The 26,398-nt window shown below is 46.3% G+C and overlaps 1 long non-coding RNA gene across 1 annotated transcript; it reads left to right on the top strand.

Moving 5' to 3' along the window:
• LOC129505111 (uncharacterized) lies at nt 1-26,030 on the top strand. The gene is made up of 5 exons (XR_008663466.1): nt 1-89; nt 5,223-5,345; nt 7,822-7,998; nt 15,530-15,635; nt 25,522-26,030. It is a non-coding gene; the product is annotated as an uncharacterized LOC129505111 (long non-coding RNA).
• The last annotated feature ends 368 nt before the right edge of the window (nt 26,031-26,398 follow it).

The following is a 26,398-nucleotide window of genomic DNA, read 5'->3' as shown; positions in this document are numbered from 1 at the left end:
TCAGGTGTCAATGATGAGCAAGAGGATTTGCATGGCCTGCAGTAGTCCTGGCGTCTTGGCCTTCCTGTCCAGAATTGGATGCAAGACAGGTAAAGGCTCGTGATAGTAAAGAGCTTTACAAAGTACAATTTCAAAACAGTTATTTCCACATCCTTCGGATAGCCTAGAGAAGTGGTCCTGTCCTGGTCAAGCCTAGAGAGGATTATAGACATGAAATAGCTCTGGGGAGAGTGGGCCCCTTTCTCTGCCTCAGCCCTGTAACAAGTCATACCCTAGAAATCTTGATTTTGTGCTTACTGTTTATGCTGAAGTTAGAAGAGATCTATGACTCCTCATAGCTTCTTGGTTCAGAAATCTCTATTGGTAGCTTTTACCGCTTGTTCCCAAATATATGTGCATGTTCTGGGGAGCTTTATTGAAAATGCAGATCCCTCGGTACCATCCAAGGAGATCCTCATGCTGTAGGTCTTTTAAAAAAAAAAAAGGATTTTATTTATTCATGAGAGACACAGAGAAAGAGAGAAGCAGAGACACAGGCAGAGGGAGAAGCAAGCTCCATGCAGGGAGCCTGATGTGGGACTCAATCCTGGGTCTCCAGGATCGCGCCCTGGGCTGAAGGCGGCGCTAAACCTCTGAGCCACCCAGGCTGCCCCAATGTGTCGGTCTTGAATCGCATCAGGAACCTGTGGCGATTCTGACCAGGTGTGAGAACACTGCTTTAATCCAGTCTGGTTTATGTAACCCTCATGACAATCTTAAGAAATAGAAGAACAAAGCTCAAAAAGTCATTTTCCCAAAATCGTACCTAACAGTGAAGTCAGTATTTTAAGCATAACATGTCTACACTCCTCCTGAAACTGACCTTCTCTCCTAAAAAGAGCCCTGATGTGGAGGCTTTGCCAGTTTTGGTGGTGTCAGTACCCTTATCATGGCTGATTTCAAGTTACCAACAGGCCATCACGAACGTGGAGCTGGAAAAAGATGCTCCAAAGCACACGAATATTTCTATGATATAGACACAATGACCTGAGTAGAGGTATAGCCTTAAGAGCCTAGTAAAGTAATTAGGAACTGGTAAGTCTTGAGTATCCATTCCCTTTGTAATATAATTTATTTAATTGTAGGTTTAATTTTTAATAATGACCGAGCTGAGCCACTGACTTCCACTGGCTTTCACAGTCACCTGAAAATTGAACACCTGGCTCTCGCAAGCTGTCACAAGCCAGTGTGCCTGACTCCAAAGCCCTCTATACTAGTGTTTAACAACACGTGGTCTGTGGAATACAAACTCTTCAGTCTTTTCTGAAACAAAATTTTAAAGGTCAAATATGTTTGGGAAGTGCTGCATGATTGGTTGCCTCTTTAAAAATCTACCATTTAGATTGGTGTATTGTAGTCCCTAAGAAGTGTTGGGGTAAAGAGACCTGTTAACGTCAACCCCCAGGTTCCCCTTTGCATCTATTAGCCCTCAGCATCCTGCAGCATGGGTGCTCCTTCCACTCTGGGACATGCTGTGCATCTGGGGAAACCCTAGCAAAGTGCTTAGAGAGTACTGGGGGTGGAGCCAGACCACCTGAGTTTGAATCCTGGCTCCACCATTTGAGGTTGAGGGTCTTTGGGCAAAAGTTGAGGGTCTTTGGGCAAATAAAAACTTCCTGTCTTTGTTTCCTACACTACAACATAGGAATAATAGTAATTCCTATTTCGTATGGTCATGGCGAGGATTAAATGAGTTAGCATATACATAAAGCGCGTAGAGCAGCGCCAAGCACCTGAGAAGTGCTACCTGAGTTTACGCCAGGATTACCCTTGTTCTCATGCCACTCGGCCTCTAGCCCAGTCTTCCATCTCCGGATCCCAGGGTTCCCAATTAGCAGTATGGAAGAAGGCAAGGGTCTCCTGACATTCTTTCCTAAGTTCAAAGCATTTCTAGCCATACTAGAAAGATTTAGGATTTGCCATTTTTCTTGAACCTGCCAACTTGGACTGTGATTTTAGATTTTACATTTAAATAAAAATGCCCTTAATTAGAAACCACTTAGACAGCCCATGACATTGATTAGAGAGGAATTTTCTTTTGCCATCAAGAAGATAATGGTGGCTTAACAGCAGGCCTCTTCCTTCTGAGTCAGCATCATCAGGAGCAGGAATTGTCACCTTTCACAGAAGACTGGCTCCAAGTCCTCCTAGCTCTCTCGCATCCATGACTTCTCCCCGGGCACCTGAAGGGCATGAACCCCTCCAATGCTTTGCCTCCTTGCCAACTTAGCAAGCTGCATTCTGCCTAAGAGCATCGTGGAGAGGTGACTGCACACGGAATCCCACAAGAGCTGGGATAAAGGAAGCTAGCTGTGACTTCACCTTAGTTTTGCAGAAATCTGATTTTATTTGAAAAGGAGTATGGGCAAAGGGCATGAAGAGGTCACTCAAAAAAACACATATAAGACCAACAGACATAAAAATATGTCTAACCTCACTAATAATAATCAAAGAAATGTCTTAAGACAACATATTTCTTGGGATCCCTGGGTGGCGCAGCGGTTTGGCGCCTGCCTTTGGCCCAGGGCGCGATCCTGGAGACTCGGGATGGAATCCCACTTCGGGCTCCCGGTGCATGGAGCCTGCTTCTCCCTCTGCCTGTGTCTCTGCCTCTCTCTCTCTCTCTCTCTCTGTGTGACTATCCTAAATAAATTTAAAAAAAATTTAAAAAAAAAGACAACATATTTCTTATGTTAGGGCAAAAAAATTTTTTTTCTAATTGATAAAATCTAATAGTGGCAAACATGTGAGGAAACCAGCATTCTCTTACACTATTATTAGGGAGTATAGAATATTTTTGGAATACCATTAAACAATATAAATCAATATTTGAAATGCATATGTCATTTGACACAGCAATTTGACTTTAGAAACATCACAAGAAGATAAAATTGGACCAGGAAACAGAGGTGTATGTTCAAAAAGACTCAAAATGGCTCTTAATTATTTATAAAATGGAAACAAAACTAATTATATATGTGGTAGATTAAATTGTGGGTCTCAATTTTTTACCCCAATCTGCACTCACATGTCTTCATCATAAGCAAAGTCTATTTCCCATTCCTTGACTTTGGCCTTGGCTATGTGATATGCTTTGAGTGGTACCTGGGCAGAAGGAGGATGAGAGACACATGGAGGAGAGCCACCCTTGCCCCTATAGACAGAGCAGCCATAAATTGAGGCCAGCCTAAGTCCGCCAAAGTCCAGCCAACCTCTAGACATGTGATATATATATATTTAATTTATCCATCTGTATCTATGTGTAGAATTTATATAGAATATGTATTATTATATAAATTATGCATTATATGTAAGTCATTGTTTTAAGTCACTGCAATTGAAGGGTAATTTATTAAACCCTTCACCCATACAGTCCATCAATAGCACATGTATGTGATACCACACTATGCAGCTGTTACTGGTGATGATATGATCTATACTTACTGGCATGGAAAGGTGTCTACTCAATATTGTAAAGTGAAGGAAACCAGATTTCAGAACACAACCTATCTAGATATAATTATACACACACAGAGATATAAGAACAGTTGTTTAGGTTATTTCTGGAGGGTGGGAATCAGAATTTTTTTTCTTTTTTCTGTAGTTTTGTCTATTGCTTTTATTCTTCAAAGAGCCCTCATATTTTTTAGAATTGGAAACATGGCAATGGCAATGATTGTAATGTATATTTAGAGAACAAAAAAGGGGAGTCTGTTTAGAATAAAGAGAAATGCAGTTAGGAAAAGAGGAGCCCAGGTTACACACCGCCTTGAAAGGTGGACAGAGTTCAGGTGTGATGTACTGAGAACTAGAAATAGACGTAATAGTAGTTAGCACTGATTCATGCTCACTCCAATCATTCTTATCAGCTTATCCTGATAAGTGAATGATCTCGTGTAGTCTACATAGCAACACTTTAAGGTCATGATTTTACCTTTCCTCATATTATAGAAAAAGAAACAAGTTCGAGGAGGATAAATAACTTGCTCTGGATCACACAGTGGATTTGAACACAGATCTGTCTCCAGAGCCCATCTTCCTTCCAGCATGCACGCTTATTCTCATTGTGGGCTTTGAGTGAAGGAATGGCAGGGAAGAGTGACAGGAGGTGCTAGGCATGGAATCCGAATACCCAAGCTCTTATAGCTGAAGGGGCTGTGGATAAAGGCTAGGTGGAGGGCACTATAGCTCAGAGGAGAGGTCAGAGAATCAGTCAAATCAGAGGTCCAGTCCTATCTCAGCACGGAGTGATTGTGCACTGAGGCCTCTCTAACTCTGGCTTTATCCTTCCATGAAAATGTAGGATAAATAATAAATACCTCCTTCATAGTAATGGGCGTCACTTCAGTGCCTGGCACATGAGCCACCAATAAATGGTTGCTAATATATTTTTTTAATTTTTATTTATTTATGATAGTCACAGAGAGAGAGAGAGAGAGAGAGAGAGAGAGAGGCAGAGACACAGGCAGAGGGAGAAGCAGGCTCCATGCACCGGGAGCCCGACGTGGGATTCGATCCCGGGTCTCCAGGATCGCACCCTGGGCCAAAGGCAGGCGCTAAACCGCTGCGCCACCCAGGGATCCCACTAATATTTTAATATAAATAAAAGCACTTTGGAAAACATAAAATGCTAAACACATGCTAATAGTTGCAATTTACAATTTTAAGGAACACAGTGTTTAAGGCAGGGAGACGTTCCAGTGGAGGAACCCACAGGACGTGGCAACAGGCTAGCACCTGCAGATGAATGGATGTGACAAGTTTAAAAGGTCACCAAGATATAAAATCTGGAAAAATAGCGATGATCTTGATGAAGAAAGCTTCATTACTAAATTGTGGAAAATGTGTTGAAAAGCCTGTTTGTGGCAATGAAGGCTGTCTGTAAAGGTTATGTTCATTCATTCATTCATTCATTCATTCACAAACACCTACCATGTGCCTGGCACTGTAGTATACTATACTCAAGCACATTATGGAGGGAAGTGAGGGGGGACAAAATGTAATCAAATGGTCACACAAATAAGTGTAAAATGCATCAGTGATAAATGCAGAGAATAGGTACACGGGATTATGAAAACAAAGAACCGGAAAACGTTTCCGGAGAACGTGATGATGATGATTCGGCTGAGATCTGAGGGGTGAATAGAAACCTAAATGACTTAGTTCAGCTTGTTACTTTGCAGATGCGCGATCAGCTTCGTATCTGGACACATAAATCAGAGGCTCTCAAACTTGAGTGTGTGCTGAATCACATGGGGGGCTTGCTCATAGACCCGCGCTGGGCCTTGCCCACAGAGTCGGATTCGGTGAGTCTGGGGTGGGGCCCGCGGGGTGATGCGGGTGCAGCTGGGCTGGGGCCACACGTTGAGCACCCTGCTGCAGATTAACGCCCAACACTGCCTCCTGCCAAGTAGCACAACTAACGTGAGCAACTTGTAACAAGTGCTTTCCAGGTTGCTCACCACAAAAATCAATTTCCAAAGTCTTTTGGTTGAAATGTTTTTACACCAGGTTGAATGTTAACATTACATGTTCAACCTTTCTCTTTATTGAAAAATGAGAAAAAAAAAAAAAAAACCAACAACACCGTAATCGCAGCCTCGACCTGCAGTTAGCTCTGGGTGAACAAATGTCAAAGCGCCCCAAACAACTCTAATGGGATCTTTGAAGGGGAAGAGGAGTGCCTGGCCCCCGAGGCCACTGTGGGTGCAGAGCAGATGAGGGGCATGCCGGCTGGGGGGCGGCTTGCTTCGGGATGATCCTCTAATTTACAGAGAATTCTGTTCCTCGGAGGCTGGGAAAAGGGAAAGCTGTCAACCATCGACCCCTGATCTATTTTATTACTTTGCAACAACACCACACAAGAAATGCCTGAGTACATCCCCTTCTAAGCGAGCCAAAGCAGTAGAGATAAGGCCGATGAGGCCGTCCCAGCGCTCACTCTTCTCTTCCTTTCCCAGAACTAATTTTTGTTGTCAGTTTGGCATTTATGTTTCCAGACCCTCTTCTACACAGTTTCTATGGGAACAATTGATTCTGGTTTCCTGTGAAGGTATCACGCTCTGTGTTGTTCCACAACTTACTCTTTCTTTCCACTCATGGGTATGTCCTATGGATTTTTCCATGTCAGCGCAAAACTCCAACCGTGCTCTTATTTTTTGCATATTACTGCATAATACAGAATCACAAAGTTCCTTTATAAACAGGCATTTAAGCAGCTTCCTCTCCTGCCAGTTTTGCTATTTTCTCCGGTTTTTTTTCAGTGCCTATAAGCAAAGCTGGAGTGAACATTCTTGTCCGTGCCTTCCCATGGGCGGGGGGAGGGGGGGCGCCTCTTGAAGGCGGGGATGGAGAAAGAGAACCGCAGAGGCCCAGTATTTGAGTGTTTTACATTTTAATAGATATTGCCAGATTGGCCCCTGAACCCCCCCCACAGGGGGCGGAGGAGCAAGTGCTGCTTCCTTACACATGTGCCAATAGTTGGTAATAGCAAACATTTCCACGCTACCATTCTGGTGGGTGAAAAAAAATAGTATTTCATTCATGTTTGCACCTTCATTTCATTCATTACTAGTAAATTTGAGCTTATTTTCATGTTTCCACTGTCCATTCAATTTTCTTAGCTGAGAAATCACCTAGTTAGGATCTACCCATCGTTCTTTTGGGTTAACTTTTTCTTATTGATTTCAGGTGTTCCTTATGTAATCTAAATGGGAATCTTTTGTCTCTGTGTTTCTCGAACACTTTCCCCCTTGAGCTTTCATTTTAGCTTTGTTTATGGATGTCTCTTCTAGGGTGGAGAAGTTTCCTTTAGAAATAGATTCACCACCCTTTTCCTTTTTTTTTTTATAAATTTATTTTTTATTGGTGTTCAGTTTGCCAACATATAGAATAACACCCAGTGCTCATCCCATCAAGTGCCCCCCTCAGTGCCCGTCACTCAGTCACCCCCACCTCCCGCCCACATCCTTTTCCTTTTAAGGACTTTGCTTTCTGTATCTTGTTTAAGGGGGGGGGGTCTTTATTTTCAGGATGAGAAAGCCCAGCCCTTCTGTTTTATCTCACAGGTGTCTGAACCCCATTTTAGACTATAGCCAAGGCCTCTGTGTACTTGAAAGATAAAGGGTGCAGTTTACTGGTGCTGATGTCTGCATCTCAGAGAGGATTGTGTCCACTGGGCCTGGGACATACCTGGAAATTTTCATTCCTGGGGAGCTGGGACGACTCCAAAGGCTTCCTTGTACCCCTCCTCCAGGCAAGGCCAGGAGTCCCTTTTGCCACCAGAGGCCTGTGTGGGACCTGACTCCCTTCTGACTATGTTGCAATCGTTTATGGTGCTGACACTCCCAGCAGACTGGCCGAATCTTGAAAACAGGCAGTCTTGCTGGCCTCTAAATTCCCGGTGTACATACAGCCTGGCCCGTCGAGGTGCTCGGAAAATGTTTTCTCAAGTGAATGAATAAGGCACTAAGGCCCTGAGATCTTCTGGGAAGTGGAACTCTCAGTAACGTGGATGCAGACACAGGCCAGCTCAACAAGACAGGCTGGCACAGAAGCATCTAGATGCTTGCTTGTCCCTCCCTCTAGGCTGTATGCGTCATGACAACAAAGAGTCCACATTTACTGCTGTTTCCCTCATACCTAGAAGAGGGCTTAGAACCATATATGCCCCCTCCCCGGGCATAATTATGGAATAAATGAATGAACTACAGATATATTTCCATCTGTCTTCTCTCTGAAGACACTAACTGGCTTGATTTTCTGGTTTTCTTCCCCTCCCAGGGAGGAGGAGGTCTCGGAGCTCATCTTCCTCCGCCCCCTCCCAACACAATGGTGTACTGCAGATGCATTTTGCAGATGTAAGCCTGAACCTCAATGTCAGGCAAGCCAGAAGTGCACTCCAGAGAGCCAGGGCGAGCAGTCGGCCAGAAACACAGTGTGCGGAGGGGCTGAGAGCAGGTGAGAACTTGGCCGCTGAACTGAAACTGTAGGGCAGAGGGTAGAGGCTACTGTGGTAGATTTTTCTTTTGATTTATTGCTTTTGTAAGAAGTGGCTCGTGTACCCAGAGAATTACGAAGGTAACCTAAAAATCCCTCTGAATCCTGCAATCCTGGGGGAACCACTGCTGACATTATGAGCATCCTTGCAAGAATTTCTGTATGCATGTGTCAGGTTACGTTCACCTACAAACGACAGACAACCAGAACAATGACGTAAGCATGATCACAGCTCATTTCTCTCCCACGTGGAAGTCTGCATAGGTGGTTCGGATTGGCAAGGATCTCCACGGTGCCAGTCACCCCGGCTCGTTGCCTTGTCACTCTATTGTATGTGGCCTCCAGCTCATGTTCCCAAGGACTGCATTTGCAATCTAAAAAAAAAAAAAAAAAAACCAGAGGAAGGAAAAAAAATAGATTCCAAGAGAGAAGCCAAAGGAATACATATATTTCTGCTTATATCCCATTGGCCTGAACTAAGTTATGTAGCTGCAAGGGACATTGGGAAATGTAGTCCTTGTTCTGGCAGCCCTGTGCCCAGCTACAGATCCTATTACCATGAACAAAGGGGGAAACGGGTACCCAAGGGTATCTGACAGTCTCTGTCACAGGGTCTGGGTAATATTACATAACAGGATCACAGAGACAGCATAATATAGATTACAGGCTCTGGAGAGAGCCGTGGGTGGAAATCTGGCTTAGCCACTTACTCTTCAGTTTACTTGTCTGTAAACTTGGGGATTATAACAGAACAAACCTATTCCATAGGACTGTTGTGATGACTGATGAGCTAATGTACGTAAAAGGGCAGCACGGCACCTGACAACCAGCTCTCAGTCAAGTGGCCTGTTAATCTTCTGCTTTTCTTCTTTAACACTCACCAAAACAGCATGAATAAGGTTCTAAATCACCATCTATAAACTTGCTTACCTTATCCTTTGAATGACACCATAGGATTCCATAATATGGAGAGGAAATAATCTTTTTTTAAAAAAAAAGATTTTATTTATTTATTCATGAGAGACATAGAGAGAGAGGTAGAGACACAGGCAGAGGGAGAAGCAAGCTCCTCTCCGAGCCCAATGTGGGACTCGATCCAGGGACCCTGGGATCACACCCTGAGTCAAAGGCAGATGCCCAACTGCTGAGCCATCCAGGGGTCCTGAGGGGAAATGATCTATTTAACTAGTCCCCTCTTCATCAGCATTTTAGGTTGTTTCTAATTTTTATCATTACCAATGAAACGTGTCATATCAATTTTGTTTTGTCCTTGCATGATTATCTCCTTAGGGTAAATTTCTAGGTATGGGATAGCTGATCAAGTTCATGTAATTTTTTTAATAAGAAATGACATATCTCCTAAGGTGGATATTATTAATAGCTAGCTCCTGAGGACATGGGAGCTACAAGTTTTGAGCACCTACTAAGTGCTGAACCTTGTGCTAGTTGCTACAGAGGGTCCAGAAATAAGTAAGCCATGCCCTGCAATCAGGGAGGAAATACAAAATTCGGATGCTGTGAGTATTGGTGACCTGGGGCTCAAGCCATTTGTGGGAGTCTGAGATGGTCTCCCTGAAGACGTGCTATGTCACAGGGGACCTGAGGCCCAAATCATGTGTGGGTGTGGGGAAGGGGAGGATTGGAGCAGGAAAGCATATTCCAGGGGGGGAAGGAAAACGGGTGTTGAACTGATAAGCTAATGGCTAAGAACATACACCCTGGAGCCAGAGTGTCTGAGTCCAAGTCATGGCTCTGCCTACTTATTACCTGCGAATGACTTCTTCATGCCTCAGTTGTCTCATCTTTACAATGGGCATGATAGTAATTATAGGGTTCTACTCGAGACTGAATAAGTTAGTGCACAGAAGTATTTAGAAGAGCTCCTGGCAGCTAGAAAGCACACCGTGTCAGCTAGTATTAGTGCTTTCATCTCCCTGCCCGTGCTTAGAAGTCAGCCCAAGACTGAGTTCAACAGTCAGCGTCAAGGCCACCCATTTGTTTTCTCCCAAGGGTTTCCTCTTTCACTCTTCCAACACGTATTACTGAACCCCTCCTAGAGCGTATTTTGCCTAGGCTTCGAGAAACAAGTGGCTGGTGGTAAGAGTTATTTGAAATTAAAAATCTGGGCAGCCCGGGTGGCTCAGCAGGTTTAAGCACCTGCCTTCGGCCCAGGGCGTGATCCTGGAGTCCCGGGATCGAGTCCCACATCGGGTTTCCTGCATGGAGCCTGCTTCTGTCTCTGCCTCTCTCTCTCTCCTCTCTCTGTGTCTCTCATAAATAAATAAAATCTTTTAAAAAAAATTAAAAATCTCCCACAAACAGAAGCTCATGTAGCTACGAAGCAGTCTGTGTTGTGCAGAGAAGCACAGGGTGCTCTGTGAGGGCTGATCGGGGCCGTCCAGTGAGGACACGGTGAAGAAGACAAGACCTAGGGGGTGGGACAGGGAGTGGTCCAGGGAGAGAGGAGACCGGCCGAGGGAGCAGGCTATGGAAGGACCCCGGAGGGCCTGTCTAGCACATCAGAGGGACCCGAAGCAGTGAGCTAAATGGCGAAGTGAGCCAGGGCAGAGGTGCAGAGAAGCGCAGAGGGAGGCAGCCGCTGGGCCACAGGAGCTCTGCAGCCCCCAAACAAGGCCTGCCCTTGGACTCTCGGGGCGGGGGGGCGTGCAGTCTGAGTCCCATCCTGAACACCTCTCCAGGGTCGTCATTTTTGCCAACGAAAGCTACCTTCCTTCCAGCCACTAGGTTCTCAAAACTTTCCTTGCACTTGCTCCCCCAAAATCCTGAAGCTCAGCTGGGAAGTCCTGCAGACCAGCACGTTTGAAGGGAAGAAACAATGTTTACTGAACACCTATTATGGACCAAGGACTGCTCCGAGCCCTTTAGCCATCTTACCTCATTCACTGCCTGACAGTATGCAAGAAGTATTGCCTTCTTTTGATAAATAAGAAAATAGAGACTCAGACAGCAGAAGTAACTTGCCCAAAGTCACACAGCCTGTCAGGCAGTAGTCAGGTGTCGGAGGGCAAGGTGTGAACAATCACCCCCTATCGCCCAGACCATCGGGCAGGCGTGGGCTTGTTAGATCTCAGGAAACCACTTCGCTGTGCAGTTTCAGGCAGCAGCAGGCCGAAAATTACAGAGACCTCTTTTCAACCAAGTGTAGAGTTCATTAAGCTGCAGGGAGCTCTTAATATCTTCAGCATTTCTCAGCAGCCCTGTGCTCCATGAATAAAAGAAGGAACTAATACCCATCCCTAAAAAGGTGAATGAAAGCCTTTGCTATCTAAATACTGCAGATGAGCATCTCCCCCATTTGGCTGCAATTACCTCGGCTGGTCCCAAGTTACATCACTGCTAGTGAAATGATTAACAAAATAATGGTAATGATACCAACGGTAAATTAAATGGAAATAAAAGGAGCTCAGTGTACTATTCAGTTTCCCACTTGGGGACCACTCCTAAGTTGTGTACTTCAGCTTCCCGCTGGGAATTTCCACATGTAAATAAATATGCCTGGTTGAAACTGCAAACTTAGACCTCTGTACGGGGCTAACACTGAGTCCTAACCCTGGGATTGCTTCTCCCTCCTGCCAGGGAGAGTTCCCGAGGCTAATGTCAGTGAAGATGGATTTCCCCCTCCCCCCAAAATGTTCCAGTGAATTATGTAAATAGAGACAAACACCTTATAGGACTGACCTCTGTCACAGAATTTGACAACCTCCTGCCCTACCAAACCAAGTGGAAAATTGGATTTAAAGAAAACGAATCAGGACTTCCACTGCAACCCAGATGCTTTGTGGTATCCAGGTTTTCACCACCACAAATCAACACAACCCCACCAAGAGAAATTACCAGCAGATGTGACAAGGAATGGGCATGGCAGTTGGGGTCCACTTCGTGTCATCAGCAGATACCTGTCTTGTCAGAGGCCCTTTTATTAGGGTTTCAGCCATAGTCATTTGGTTTTTTAATAGTTCACCCTACATGAAGAATGAGAACTCTCGATTTAAAATCCAGCTCTGCCTCTTATTAACCATGTGATTTCAGACATATTACTTCAAAAGCTTTCTGGGAACCATTTCGTCATCTTTAAAATAAGGATAATAATAGTACCTATTTGACGATGTGGCTTTGAGAAGTAGAAAGGGAATGAATACACGTTGCAGTGCCTGACCCAGACTAATTGCTCAAGAAATGAAGTCTGTTCTTACTGCTCTTAGATTCCAATTAAAGAACTTTTTTTTTAATTTTTTATTTACTTATGATAGTCACAGAGAGAGAGAGAGAGAGAGAGAGAGACACAGGCAGAGGGAGAAGCAGGCTCCATGCACCGGGAGCCCGATGTGGGATTCGATCCCGGGTCTCCAGGATCGCGCCCTGGGCCAAAGGCAGGCGCCAAACCGCTGTGCCACCCAGGGATCCCTCTTAGATTCCAATTAAAGGTTGATTCCATTTCAGGATTAGTGTAAATTTTGTTTTAGACTTTGATTTTTAACATGACTGGAGACTGTCTTAGGTCTTACAGTTATACAGATATCAGGCTATATAAAATTAAGTTGTTCTTTTAGGAATTACTTATCTAACACTTATTAGCAATGTAATTTGGAGCAAATCCTACCTTCATGGGGTCTTAGCTTCCTTTTTTTCAACTGAAATTGGACAAAGACAGACAAAATTATGAGTCATAGAAGATAAAATTAAGGAGAGATATGAAATTATAAGACTTAGAAAAAAACATAAGAGTAAACTTTCATGACCTTGGATGAGGCAATTATCTCTTTCATATGACAAAAAAATGTACAAGTGATAAAAGAGAAGATTCACAAGTTGGAGTATATCAGAACTGAAAACTTTTGTGCTTCAAAGGATACCATGAAGAAAGTGCAAAGACAACCCACAGAACGCTAGGAAATATTTGCAAATCATATATATTGGATAAGACTTGAATCCAGAACATATAAAAAAATACAACTCAACCAAAAAGACAAACAAAACAATTTTAGAATAGGCAAAAAATTTGAATACACATTACTCCAAAGAAGACATGCAAATGGCCAATAAGCGTATGAGAAAACACCCAACATCACTGGCCAGCAGGGAAAAGCAAATGAAAACCACATGAGATAGTACTTCACACCTACCAGGATGACTGTGAAAAGGGCAGACAGTCACACGTGTTAGTGAAGAGGTGGAAAAGTTGGAACCCACATACGCTGCCAGCATAAAAATGTGGAAAGGTGCAGCCACTTTGGGAAAACAATCTGACGATTCCTGGAAGGATAAACATAGAGTTATTTAATGATCCAGGAGCTCCACTCCTGGTAGCCAAGAGAAATGAAAACAGATGTCCACACGAAAACTTGTACAAAATATTCACAGCAGCATTATTCATAATAGCGCCGCAGTGGAAACAACCCAAAGGTCTACTAACTGATGATGAACCTTGAAATCATTAGGCTAAGTGAAAGAAGCCAGTCACAAAAGACTACATACTATTAATTCCATTTTTATAAAATGTTCAGCATAGGCCAATCTGTAGAGATAGACCTTTAGGCTGGGGGTGGGAAGGTTTGGGGGAAAGTAGGAAATAACAGATGGTAAGTACAGTTTCTTTGGGGGAAGGGTGATGAAAATGATTTTTTTTTTTTTTACAAAGATTTATTTATTTTAGTGAGGGCAGAGGGGAGGGAGAGACAAACCCAAGCGAACTCCCAGCTGAGCAAGGAGCCCAACAAGGGCCTCAATCCCACTACCCTGAGATCAGGACCTGAGCCAAAGCCAAGAATTGGACCCGAACCCACTACAGCACCCAGGAGCACCGGTGATAAAAATGATTTAAAGTCCGATTACGGTGACAGTTGGTCAACTCTGCAAGTATACTAAAAACCACTGAATTTACATTTTAAAAATTAAATGGTCTGGACACAACCTTGCCCAATTTAACATTTTATAGAATAGAAGCAGATCTTGGAATGAGCTGGGCCCTGCAAGGAAAAGAATCACCCTGTGGACGGCGACAAATCCAGCGCCCCACTATAAAAATCAGCCAATTCACGGGTTAGCTGCTGCATAGGCGCCTAATAACCACTGACGTTTGATGGGAGCTCATCATGTATGCCTGGTGCTCTTGTAAGACTTTCCTGGAGTCTCACTTAATCCTCACAGCAGCCCTAGGAGGGTTCAGATGAGAAACTGAGGACCAGAGGGTTGCAAAGACAGGAAGTTGAGGGGTTAGAAGCAAATGCAAACGGCCTGATTCCAAGGCCCGTGGCCACTCTTCTTTCCATCCTGCCCAGCTTCTTCTGTGCATCTACCTGGGTGCAGGCAACGTGTACGCTCCATCAGCAACCAGTGCACAACTGAGCTTAAAATAACCTTATCGTTTCTCGCTTTTCAAGCCATGAATCCGCTTTCCTGCCTTCGCAGGCCCCCTGCGATCTGCTTGCAAGGCACAGGCTCTGGCCTCCCTCCCGGGGCTGCATCCGCGCCTCTTGTGCAAACCGGGCTGACGTGCTCCTTCAGGCTCCCTTGCTGACCGCCTGCAGCAGAGCAGCTGCCCAGAGGGCGGCTGGGGCCCCGGACGCTGGGCGCTGGGAGGTGGGAGGTGGGAGGTGGGCTACAGAAGCCCCGAAGGAACCAGGTGGCACAGGGCCCGGCCCACACCAGCGTCAATGCCAGAGGATGCCTGGGAACTAGGGTCCTGTGGCCGGAGCCCCCCGCTCCACCTGCCGCAGCCCCTCCCTGGCCTCCTCTCCCTTCTGGCCTTGAGGCCCCTCCACCTGCCCCAGCCCCTCCTGGGCCTCCTCTCCTGCCTCCACCTGCCACAGCCCCTCCTGGGCCTCCTCTCCCTTCTGGGCTGGAGGCCGCCTCCACCCGCCGCAGCCTAGAACATCTGCTTACTGCGTGCTTACACTCAAGAAAGCCGGGTTCGGCTCGGAGCTTGCTGTAGGTAAAAGCAGGGTTGGTGCCCACCCTGGCATGAGCGGCCAGGCCCCACGTGGACAGCTGGGCTTCCGCCGTGTGAGCGGCCCAGGAAGGCCATTCAGCCGTGTCTTAGGTGTGTGACCCAGTCTCCGAGGCCCAGGGGACCGCCGTGGGCAGCAGCGGCTCCTTTGGGCCGACTCTTCCTTTGCAGGTAACTAGTGCTTTTGCCAACCAGTTGTCAAGGTCTGTGTTTTAAAAACAAAGAACAAAACAAACCAACCAGCACCCACAAACCCTAAAAATCCAGAGTTGTAGGATGACCTCACCCGGGGTGACCAAACAGCCCCAAACACTGGGCCCCCTCCTCCTCTATATCCCGACTTCCTAGAGGGATCCGGGTGGGGGCAGGGTGTGAGCCCAACCTTGAGATTCCCTGTCTACAACCCATTTCCAGGTGGGTCCAGAGAGGGCCCCAGGGCCACGTTTGTGCCCCCGTCCTGCATGGCCTGATCTCCCAGAGTCCTATTCACTTCTCTAATGAATGTGTCTTTAACTGGCGAGGCAGCGCTGAGCAGCCATGAAGAACACGACCGTGTGGAGCCAGGTCAAGGAGCAAATCAACTGCCTCCAGTCCCGGCACCAAGGGGCAAGGAAGCACCGAGGAACCTAAGGTAGTGGAGATAATTTTACTTTCTGGGACTCCAGGGAGGTAAAGTAACACAGGCATGGACTTTGATAGAGCACTTGAAGTGGGTGGGCTGCTGGGACCTTCCAAACTCCCTAGCCTGAGTCACAACAGGTTAGTGCCTCCTTCTTACCTGGGATAGTCCACAGGTTAACTGAAGAGGAGGCAAGCGAGGGCCAGAGCTGCTTAGGCAAGGAGCAAGGAGCCTGAGGCCTGCTCTCTGGGTTCATCCCAGGCTTTCCCTGCCCAGGCTCGGTGTCTAAAGGCCTAAAGAATGTCTGATTGAGGAGACATCTAGTTAGGAGGCTTCCGAAGTTCCCCAGACCTGGTTGGCTGGTGCAGCCTGTCCGTCTCTCCCTCCCACCCCCACCTTATTCAGGCTACCTTTCTGCATCTGTAGAATGTGGGCCAGGACCTGCTGGGTCAGCCTGTGATTTAGTGACTCACTGTGAAACCCAGGCTGAGTAATAGAACCTGAAGCTCTCTTCTTGTTCATTTTCAGGATGGTTCTCTTGGGTTTGTTTATTCCTTGGTCTCCCCTGATTCTGGCCTGAAAGAGCTAGGCCACAGTCAGATGATCAAAGCAACTGGTGCAAGACAATTGCTTTGATTTGCTGTTTGCTTCAGATCTGGATTACCAGCTGTAGCCTTTCTAATTGAGCCTCTCTGAGCGTGGGATTTAAAAACTCACAGGTACCAGGGCCTTTAAAGTCATCTGTTCTTCCCAATTTGTCCCATGATCCTGTTTCTCGAAAAAAATATTTTGTATATCTTCTTTACGATCCTGAAATGAAACAGAAGTAATATAAGCAACCTGTATACATGATTTTTAAAAATCACCCTAATACCCTTATATTACATAGAAGTTGAAAGAGAGTAACGTATTAGGAATAACATATACTTTACTATGGACATGTTTGGGTACAACCCAACTAGGGACATGAGGAAGAAGTCAGAGCCTATACCTATGCACAAAATGATGTAGACAATTCAAGGGATATGCCTGCAATAAGCTCCAAACGTACATGGATCCAGGAGTGTTGTATTGGTGACTCAGACACCACGAGTAGTGTCAGTTTTCCAAAACGAATTCCAGCATTCATGCTTCAGAGGTTCATTTTGCACCTGCCAAAATGAGTTCCAAAGGAATTTAAACAACTCTTGATCAAAGTAATAATAATAATAATAATAATAATAATAATAATAATAATATAACCCCACAAATTCTCCTTCCTAAGTATCTGTTCAAGAGAAATGGAAACACATGTCCATGCAAAGACTTGTACAGGAATGTTGATAGCCGCATTATTTGTAACAGCCAGAACAGGGAGCCATTCCAAATGTCTATCACCTGGTGATGGGCTGAAAAGAAAGACGTGGCACACTTTGGTGGAATACCACTCGGCACGGTAAGAAGCAAGCAAACTACCGACCCATCGCACAGTGCACCTGCACCTCAAAACAAACAAACAAAAACAACGTTATGCTAAGTAAAAAAAGGGAAACACAAAAGGCTACATGTTGTATGATTCTATTTATGTGAAAAATTTTTTGAAGATTTTATTTATTTATTCATGAGAGACACAGAGAGGGAGAGAGGGGCAGAGACACAGGAAGAGGGAGAAGCAGGCTCCATGCAGGGAGCCCGACGTGGGACTTGATCCCGGGACTTCAGAATCACGCCCTGGGCCAAAGGCTGGCGCTAAACCGCTGAGCCACCCAGGGATCCCCTATTTATGTGAAATTTCTAGAAAAAACAAATCTATTGAAACAGAAAGCAGATCAATAGTTGCCCGGGGGTGGAGCAGGAACTGACTACAAACATATATAAGAGATAGAAATGTTCTGAATCTGCATCGTAGTGATGGTTGCCCGACTTACCCAGTTTACCAGCATCACTGAATTGATTAAATACTTAACTGAATAGATAATGCTTTAAAAATGAGTGAATTTGATATAGCATGTAAACCACAGCTCAATACGACTATTTTTAGGATGTACCCTGCCCTTGATTTATATAGTAATTCCAGTTTTCAAAAATTCGATGTCTACCAGTTATGCCAAAAATGAATTGTATTCATATTTAAAACAGAGCCAGGTTCTAGCATCAGCTAATCATGGACAAGTTTTTCCTGTCTGTGAGTATCCAGTAGGACATGGAACAGTTGTGAGGGACAGTTCACTGTGAGGGGCTGTCTGGTATATTTTAGGTCATCTGTCATTCCTGTCCTCTGCCCACTAAATTCCAGAAGCAGCCTCTAATCATTGTGACACTGAAAATGTCCTGTAGAAGTCCAAATCACCCCCTAGGAAGTGGTTTCATCCCCACTGATAATTCCTGATGTAGCCCAACATCACATGGGGAAACTGAGGCCAGGTGAGGGGCAAAGACTTGCCCCAGGGGCCCAGACAGGGCCCCAGACAGAGTTAGTGCTTAGCTGCACTTGACCCAGATGTTCTGAACCGCACTTCAGAGTTCTCTGGCCTATATCAGACCTCATCACTCTTGGTCTTCTTTCTCTCCGGGCTGCTCCGTCCTCCTGGTACCTACCACGTAAACAGCTCAGCCTCATTCAGAGTTATAGAACAGAAGAGGCAGGCAGGGACCTAGAGGTGGTCAGTATTATGGGAGCACAGGAAATTCATGCTCAGGGAGCTCAAGCAACAGGGGCCGCTGGTTCTATGAATATCAAACATGAAGCTCCAGGGAGTGTATGGGCCCGGGAATGTCGGACACCCTCCACGCAGGCCGCGGCTCCAACCTCCCCACACTTGGCAAACATCACGAATGGACTGTGGCATGCCTGCCTTCGGAGACTGGATGCCGGGCCTGCCTCTTTCTCAAGACTGTCATCGTTAGCTGCGATTTTCAGAAGAGACAAATAGTTACTGTCCCAGAGATGCCGGGTCCAGAGAAAGGAAGTGGGCCGGGTGCGGGCATGAGACAAAGAGCCACCACTAGTCCAGGAGGAGGAGAAGGCTTCTGGACATGATAAACAAAGGAGCAGACCAAAATGAAAAGACCAGGCAAGGACACCGAAAACAACATTTTAGGCTTTGGTTTCAGCAGATGGGTCCTCAGAGAGCAGATGCTCAGCAACTGCTTGATGAATGACCACTGAGAGAAGAACAGGGACTGTCTGTCCTGGGTTTATAGCAACCTCTTGGTCAGAGCCCAAGTAGGTAGGCGTGTGCTGCTCCCCAAAGTGAGGCTCAAATCCAGAGGTCTCGGAAGCTGATCTCATAGCCTAGGCTCTCTGGAGGGTCCTTGTTTTATACCAGAGGAGATTCAAGCCGGACCCCAGGAGTTCTCCACCGCAGACGGAGGTGATCACAAGAAGAGGCTTCTCTTAGAGGGAGCCAGAGAGGCCCATGCAAAGCCTGAGATTTGGGGAAAGGCGTCTAGTGGCTGAGTGATGAGCGCCTTGGAGTCAGACATGGGTTTAGATCCCAGTGTTGCCAATTATTAGCTTTGTGACCTTGAGCAGGCTGCCTAACTTCTCAGAAGTCATTTTTCTCATCTCTGCACGGGATCTAACTCAGCGTGTTGTGAGGATTAAACGAACGGACAGTCATCCGGCTTGTAAATATCCATTTATCTCTCTGCCCTTTTGAAAGTAGCCATGGAATGTAGCTAGGACGGCCGGGGTCCCAAGCTTCAGGGGTGGGTCACAACTGATCTCATCACTCAGGATAACCCCAGACCTGTTGCTACACTGACCGGTTCAGGGATGGGTTACCTAGGCTGTGCCAATCAACATGTGGTTTTCTCCTGCTTGGTTCAGTTGGGTTCCGTTAGTCACGTTTAGAAAAGTTGGGTAGGAGGAGGACCGACTCTGTTTCTCTCTGTTTCTCCTCCTACATATGAATGAGGCGTTATATGGTCCCAGTTTCTGCCAGAAGCTATTTTACATCCATGGATAAAATCTCACCTGCAGAAAGGCAACACATGGAGTAGGGCCTGTCATTACCCGGGTTTTACATACAAGTACGCCAAGGCTCAGGCAGGTTAGCTAGATTGTTCAACAGCTACAGCTACTAAGCGGTAGAGCTTAGTCACAGAGAAAGCAAGCCAGGCCCCTGATCAAACCCTACCTGACCCCGTATCGTCTGTCCCTGGATTTTTAATGTGAAATCCGGATTGTTGCTTAAACCATAAACCGTTAGCACTTTTAAGTGCTCAATAAATGCCAGCAATCAGAACTATTAGTATTTTGATTGAGAGGATCACTAACTGGGATCCCTGGGTGGCGCAGCAGTTTAGCACCTGCCTTTGGCCCAGGGCGCGATCCTGGAGACCCGGGATTGAGTCCCACGTCAGGCTCCCGGTGCATGGAGCCTGCCTCTCTGCCTCTCTCTCTCTCTGCCTCTCTCTCTCTCTGTCTCTCTCTCTCTCTGTGGCTATCATAAATTTAAAAAAAAAAAAAGAGAGGATCACTAACTAAAAACCAAAAGAGGGTTTGACATTTTCATCCCAAGGTACTGCACGATTTTCCCAATGGCATTTAGCTATTTCACAGATCTGTCGAACAAATTAATTCAACAAATAACGATGGAGTTCCTACTATGTGAGCAGCCTGATGCTAGGTGCGCAGTTACAGTGGTGGGCCAGACGGGGTAGGTCCTGCCAGAGGCACAGACGCACCGGCCTGGAAAGCCTCGCCCCATCGCCACCCCTCTGAGAAGTCTCCTTCTTGCTGAGCTCAAGGGGTGACCTGCATGCCCCAACGTCTGTGCATCCCTGAAAGGAAAACCTTGCACACACGTAGACGCTCTGCATGAAAGGCACGTGGCTTTCAGTGTGAAGTTGGCAGGATTCACTCTTCTTCCTGCCTCCACACACACTCCACCGTGGCCGGGTGTACCTTCCTCGCCTTCCTCTCCCCCTTCGCCTTCATCTGCTTTCAGAACTTCACCGGATGCCCTCTACGATGCTTCCTGGCTGAGGCAGAGGCTCACCGTCCTCCTCGTGGGACCTCACCTCCATTCCCTGACCCTACCCCCTTCGCCCCTCTGGGTCTTCTGGCTTCAGGCCGTCACCTTGCCCTGCCTTCCAGGCTCTGCCCGCTTTTAGTTTACACTTACCTGTAATGTCCAGCCCACTGCTCTGTCTCAAGGGCTCTCTTTAAACCTGCTCATATCTCCACGTGCCCACCGGTGGCTTATAGGGGTTCTGAAGATAATTCCAGTATGCCTACATTCCTGACTTCTATTGTAGCTCCTGGCCCCCGGCCTAGACTTGCCTCGTGCCCACATAAATTCCTACCTTTAACATAATGGGGACAGTGACTTGTCCTGACTCAAAAACCACATTGCAAACGAGAGGGGAAAAAAAAAACACGCTGCATTGCCATCCCATTTCCCCCAGCTTTGCTTTTCCTTTTGTTATATATGCTGAAAGCAAACAAGTAACACATGTTTCAGGAGGAAAATTCACATTATAGCATTTGATAAAGTGGAAAGTGAAAGCCTCCCATCCGTCCTCCCTCAGGCCCTCTCCCCAGAGGCAGCCGTGCTGCCAGTTGGCTTGGTAGCTCTGACCCGAGGTAGTCGTGGGTTCTAGAGGCATTCAGGTCCCAGTAGCTGTAGGTGGTGCACAGTCTAGCTAACCTGCCTGAGCCCTGGTATACGTGTGTGCAAAACTGGGGTAATGACAGGTCCTACTCTTAAAGTTGCCTGAGGTGAGGGTAGAGGGACTAAATATAAAAAAAGACCGTACAGCACGTAGAAGAGTGATCGGCATATGGTTAAATGCTTAATAAATGTAAGTTATTATTTACCTCATTTTTAGTAACAGCCATATAGGGATGTCTTCTGTGACAAGCTCATGTGCTTTAGAGATGCACTGACCAGTTACTCCGGACTCGTGATCCAATACTGAGAATGGGTGTTTGAAGTTGGGGCCACTTAGAAAACTCAGGACCTCTGGCTTCGGTTTTCCTGTTTGCAATCCAGTGACGTTGTTCATCCCAGCTTCCAGGGGTCCACATGCTGGCTAGAAGATACTCTAAGAGACCGTTGCCTAGCAAAGGTCACTTCTGCATTCTTCTAGCCGTGTTCTCAAACCACGCACCCTTTCCTTCCCCCCACGTGCCGTGACCTGGGCAGCCAGCACCCTGGTGGCTACCTCTGCCCTGAGCTGCGCTTACTAGCCGTTAGCATTAGAAGACTTTCTCCCTGTTCTTTAGCATGCGAGGCTCGCAGCGCCCTTGCTCCCTAGCAGGTTAGAGCAATCACAAAGTATCTTTGCATCGTTCTCTTTTCCGGAGAAAAAGAAAGGAATGAAGCAACAGACCAGATGGATCTAAACTGAACACCCTTTTCTCGGCACTTAATTTCCTTCACACCGAGCACCAAAGTCGTTTGGCGGCCCTCGGGGACTACTTCCCCAGCAACGCCTGGAGTTGTAACCATTTGACCGCCGTAAACCGTGTTGAGCCTCACGGGGCTCAGCTCCCCACGCAGCACCAAGGAGCACGATCAGAAACTACCGTTTACCCTGGGAAAGTGTCCCGTAAGTGGCACCAACCAGTCTTCCCCAGTACGACCAGGCCCAAGCAGCGCTGACAACCGCGCTCAGCAGAAGATCAGGGGAGACGGAGGCCGACCCAAGGCAGCCCCTCAGAAGCCAGTGCCCCCCGTCCCCAGTTGGGATGTCCACCCTCTGCTGTCGCTCGTTCGCGGTGCCACCTGGCCGTCTCCAGGGCAAAGGCAGAGGAGCAGGAGGTGGGATTCATAGTGGCTCTTTCTTCTTCACTACCCGTATCCGCTCAGCTAGCTGGCCAAGTCTACCCAATGGCGGGTCTCATATTCATCCCAACCTACTTTCTAGTTCAACAAAATGTATGGGAACACTTGGGGGCTTTGTCCACACTCAGCTGAAAGAACAAATCCTAACAATTTTATTTATTTATTTATTTATTTATTTATTTATTTATTTATTTATTTATATTTTAAAGATTTTATTTATTTATTCATGAGAGATAGAGAGGCAGAGACACAGGCAGAGGGAGAAGCAGACTCCATGTGGGGAGCCTGATGCAGGACTCGATCCTGGGTCTCCAGGATCACGCCCTGGGCCAAAGGCAGATGCTCAACCGCCCAGGGATCCCCCAATCTTCCTTTTTAATTATGTGACCTCCAGCAAGTCCCTTGACCTCACTGAGTCTTGGTTGTCTCATCTGTTAAAGGGGAAAACAGTGCCTAAAGCAGGGTGTTATTGTACAGATTAAATGAGGCTGGCATCCACTAGGTGCTCAGGAAATAGCCGGTGGAGGATGAAGGAGAAGTGAAAGGACACTTGCAGTTAAAAGGGATGGAATTGATGCGTATGTTTACTTTTTCTTCTTTCCCAAACCATATTAAAATGGTAAGTATAAGTGTAAACTTACAGGGACACCCAGAGCAAAGGCAGCATAACCTTGATCTGTGATCCCTAAATGCACAGGAAACAAAAAAGAAGCCTTCAGTGTATGTAACCCCTTCGCTACCAGTTAGTACTTGCAAAACGAACCACTCCAAAAATGATGGCTCAGAACCAAAATAATTTTATTTGTTCACAGTTGTGTGGAGCCGGTGGTTTGGGCTGGGCTGAGAACGCACTCCTGCAGGTGTTAACTGGGTTCGCTCCTGTGCAGTCGGGTTGGCTGTGGCTGCGGCTGGGCCCCGCTGGCTGGTCTGGCTTCTCCCTCCCCGTGGTCTTTCTCTCTGCAGGAGGCTGGCTTTTGCGTCTTCACCCGGGGGTCTCCGAGTTCCTAGCAGCCATAGGATATAACTCCGTGCACACGCTTCTGCTTTGACCCGCACTTGCTAGCATCCCATTGGCCAGTCACAGATTCAGTGTGGGAGGGGACTAGAGAGGGCACCTTGAGTCATGGGGGACCTTCGTGCACCCTTATTGCACAGCTTCTGAAGCACATGCAGCATCTTCCTCAGTTAAGACGATCTGGGGGACAGACCCAGGTTGCTCTCGATGGAGATGCTCTCCAGTGGTCCTGACAGAGTCAGAGGTAGATCGAAAGAGATAAAAGCAGGTGGGCAAGTGAGGTCAGCTTAGCAGACCAGACACAATGGGAACCAAAGGCTCATGTGGGGGATACCGAGAAGGAAACTGGTTCATGCTGCGGATCCCCGGAGAGTCAGAAATTGAAGGCACCACGTACATTTGAAATCCAGAGCACAGGCAGGGCTGTAGAAGAATGAGCTGGAAGCCAGTGTAAGAGGCGCTGTCCTGCTCCCCTGCATCTTTGGCCCTGCCCGCACAATCCAGTGAGTACCTGTCCATAGCCCAGAGTTCAGGTGTACCCGGGGCAAGGTGGAACCAGGGGGATTCCTATCTTGGGATACCAAGCACTGCTGAGGGTGGGGGCACCATACTAAAAACAGGGGGGGGGATGTTACTCAGTTAACAGTAAAATAACAATAATAAGAACATTAGATGGTGCCACAGTGATTAACAGAAACTCCAGAGAGAGAACAAAAATGAGTGCAGGAATTCTCAAAGACTTCAATACATATCAATAACATTTCACAGTTTAAGGAAATGAGTTCTGAAATTGAAAAAGCCCACTGAGCACTTGGCAGAATTAATTTAAAGAGGGAAAAAAAGACAGAACTAAGGGATTTCACTGTGAATTGCTCAGCAGTTGAGCATCCGCCTTCAGCTCAGGGTGTGATTCCGGGTACTAGGATCGAGCCCCACATCGGGCTCCCTGCATGGAGCCTGCTTCTCCCTCTGCCTCTGTCTCTGTGTCTCTCATGAATAAATAAATAAAATCTTTAAAAAAAGAGAAAACCAAAAAAATAAAATAAAAAAAATAAAAAAGAGAAAACCCCCAATGGCTTCCACAGAGAAAAGATCAAACAAACAATCAACAACGAAAACAGGACACACAAAGGTTCAGAAATCCACATGGCATCAGACTTAGTGGCCACCGTAGGTGCTAAAAGATAATGGAGAAGAGCTTTCAAAATCCTGGGGGGAAATGATTTTCATACTAGAATGCCATACCCAGCCAAAGTGTAATTTTAGTGATAAGCTAATGATATCTTAGACATCCGAGACCTAAAGAAATTTGCCTTTACATGCATCCTTTCTTAGTAGGTTACAATAAATAAGGAAGACCTAGAAATCAGAAAACAGGACCTGCCCATTATTAGCCTGTTGTCTCTCTTTTTTTTTTAATTTATTTATTTATGATAGTCACACACACACAGAGAGAGAGGCAGAGACACAGGCAGAGGGAGAAGCAGGCTCCATGCACCGGGAGCCCGATATGGGATTCGATCCCGGGTCTCCAGGATCGCGCCCTGGGCCAAAGGCAGGCGCCAAACCGCTGCGCCACCCAGGGATCCCCAGCCTGTTGTCTCTTGTCTCAGAACTCTAAACCCACACTAGTAATAAATATTCCGTTCCGTGGTGCTGGACTGAGACGCTGAAAATCTCTTCCACCTCAGCCAACTGGCTCCCTGTTACTTTGTGCTGATGGGGAAGGGGTTGGCCAGAGGGGGATGGGAGGGCTGGAGAAGGAGGAAGGGACTAGCTCCTTCCTGTTGGCTTCCTGTCTGCAGTTCCTGGATCACACTGACCACTTCTTCACCCTAGTACAAACATCATTTTCTTGAAGCAACAGGTGAAGCCGGTTTGCAGTTTTCCCAACACTTGCAGGATCTACTGTTGTTCTAGAAGTACCAGCACCTGCCGAGCCACTGCCTTTACGCCTTCCTGCACACACAGTTAAAGTCACTGCTATGGTTTCTGAAACCCAGTGGCAGTGGGAGGAGACCCCAGCACAAGGGCTATGCATAGACTGGCGGGCTGCTTGAATGGACAGACCCAACTGGTCACCTTCCTATATCTATACTCTTTGCAGACTGACTTCTAGAACCTCTCACTGAAACATGGAATCTACTCTACACCTTGATTCTGGACTGCCATTGTGACTTGCTTGGCTGGCAAAATGTGATGGAAGTCACGGAGGAACCAGTTCCAACTACCAACCTGCAGGATTGTGAGCTGAATTAAGTGATTGTTGTTTCCAAACACTACCTTTTAGAGCGATTCATTGTGCAGAAATAGCTAACTGATGCACAGGCTTAGAGAGCAACCAGTCCGCATTTGGAGCAAGAGGACTGAAGGCTCACCAACAGATATATATTCAAGAAACAAAATGATATCATTAGATAAGCTAATGTGCTTGAATATGTCGAAAGAATATTTACATTTCTGGAGAAGAGTTAAATAATGATTTACTTTTAGATTCATAGAAAGCTAGGCAATTTATAATAAAAAATTGTTCAAGAATGACAATGCATCATAATATTTGACAGGCCTCCTCTGTGAATATTCATATAACCATAATAAAGCAAACACTGATTATTGTTTTAACCTTAAATTATAATATAATGATATTGAGAGGTGTGTGTGTGTGTTTGTGTGTGTGACTCATGGACACACAAGTGATGGAAGGTGAAGGGGAGAATCAGGGAAAAATCTAAATCCTATATTCCATAATTAGAAGTCAAGAAATAGCAGAAATAGGGATGCCTGGGTGGCTCAGTGGTTGAGCGTCTGCCTTCGACTCAGGGCCTGATCCCAGAGTCCTGGGATCGAGTCCCATGTCGGGCTCCCTGCGTGGAGCCTGCTTCTCCCTCTGCCTGTGTCTCTGCCTCTCTCTCTCTGTGTCTCTCATGAATAAATAAAATCATTTAAAAAAATTATTTCAGAAAAAACAAATAGCAGAATGACTG

This window comes from Nyctereutes procyonoides, unplaced genomic scaffold (genome assembly GCF_905146905.1).
Source record: "Nyctereutes procyonoides isolate TBG_1078 unplaced genomic scaffold, NYPRO_anot_genome, whole genome shotgun sequence".
NCBI classification, from domain to species: Eukaryota; Metazoa; Chordata; class Mammalia; order Carnivora; family Canidae; genus Nyctereutes; species Nyctereutes procyonoides.
The sequence above is the reverse complement of the archived record's forward strand: the minus strand, read 5'-3'. Positions and strand labels throughout refer to the sequence as shown.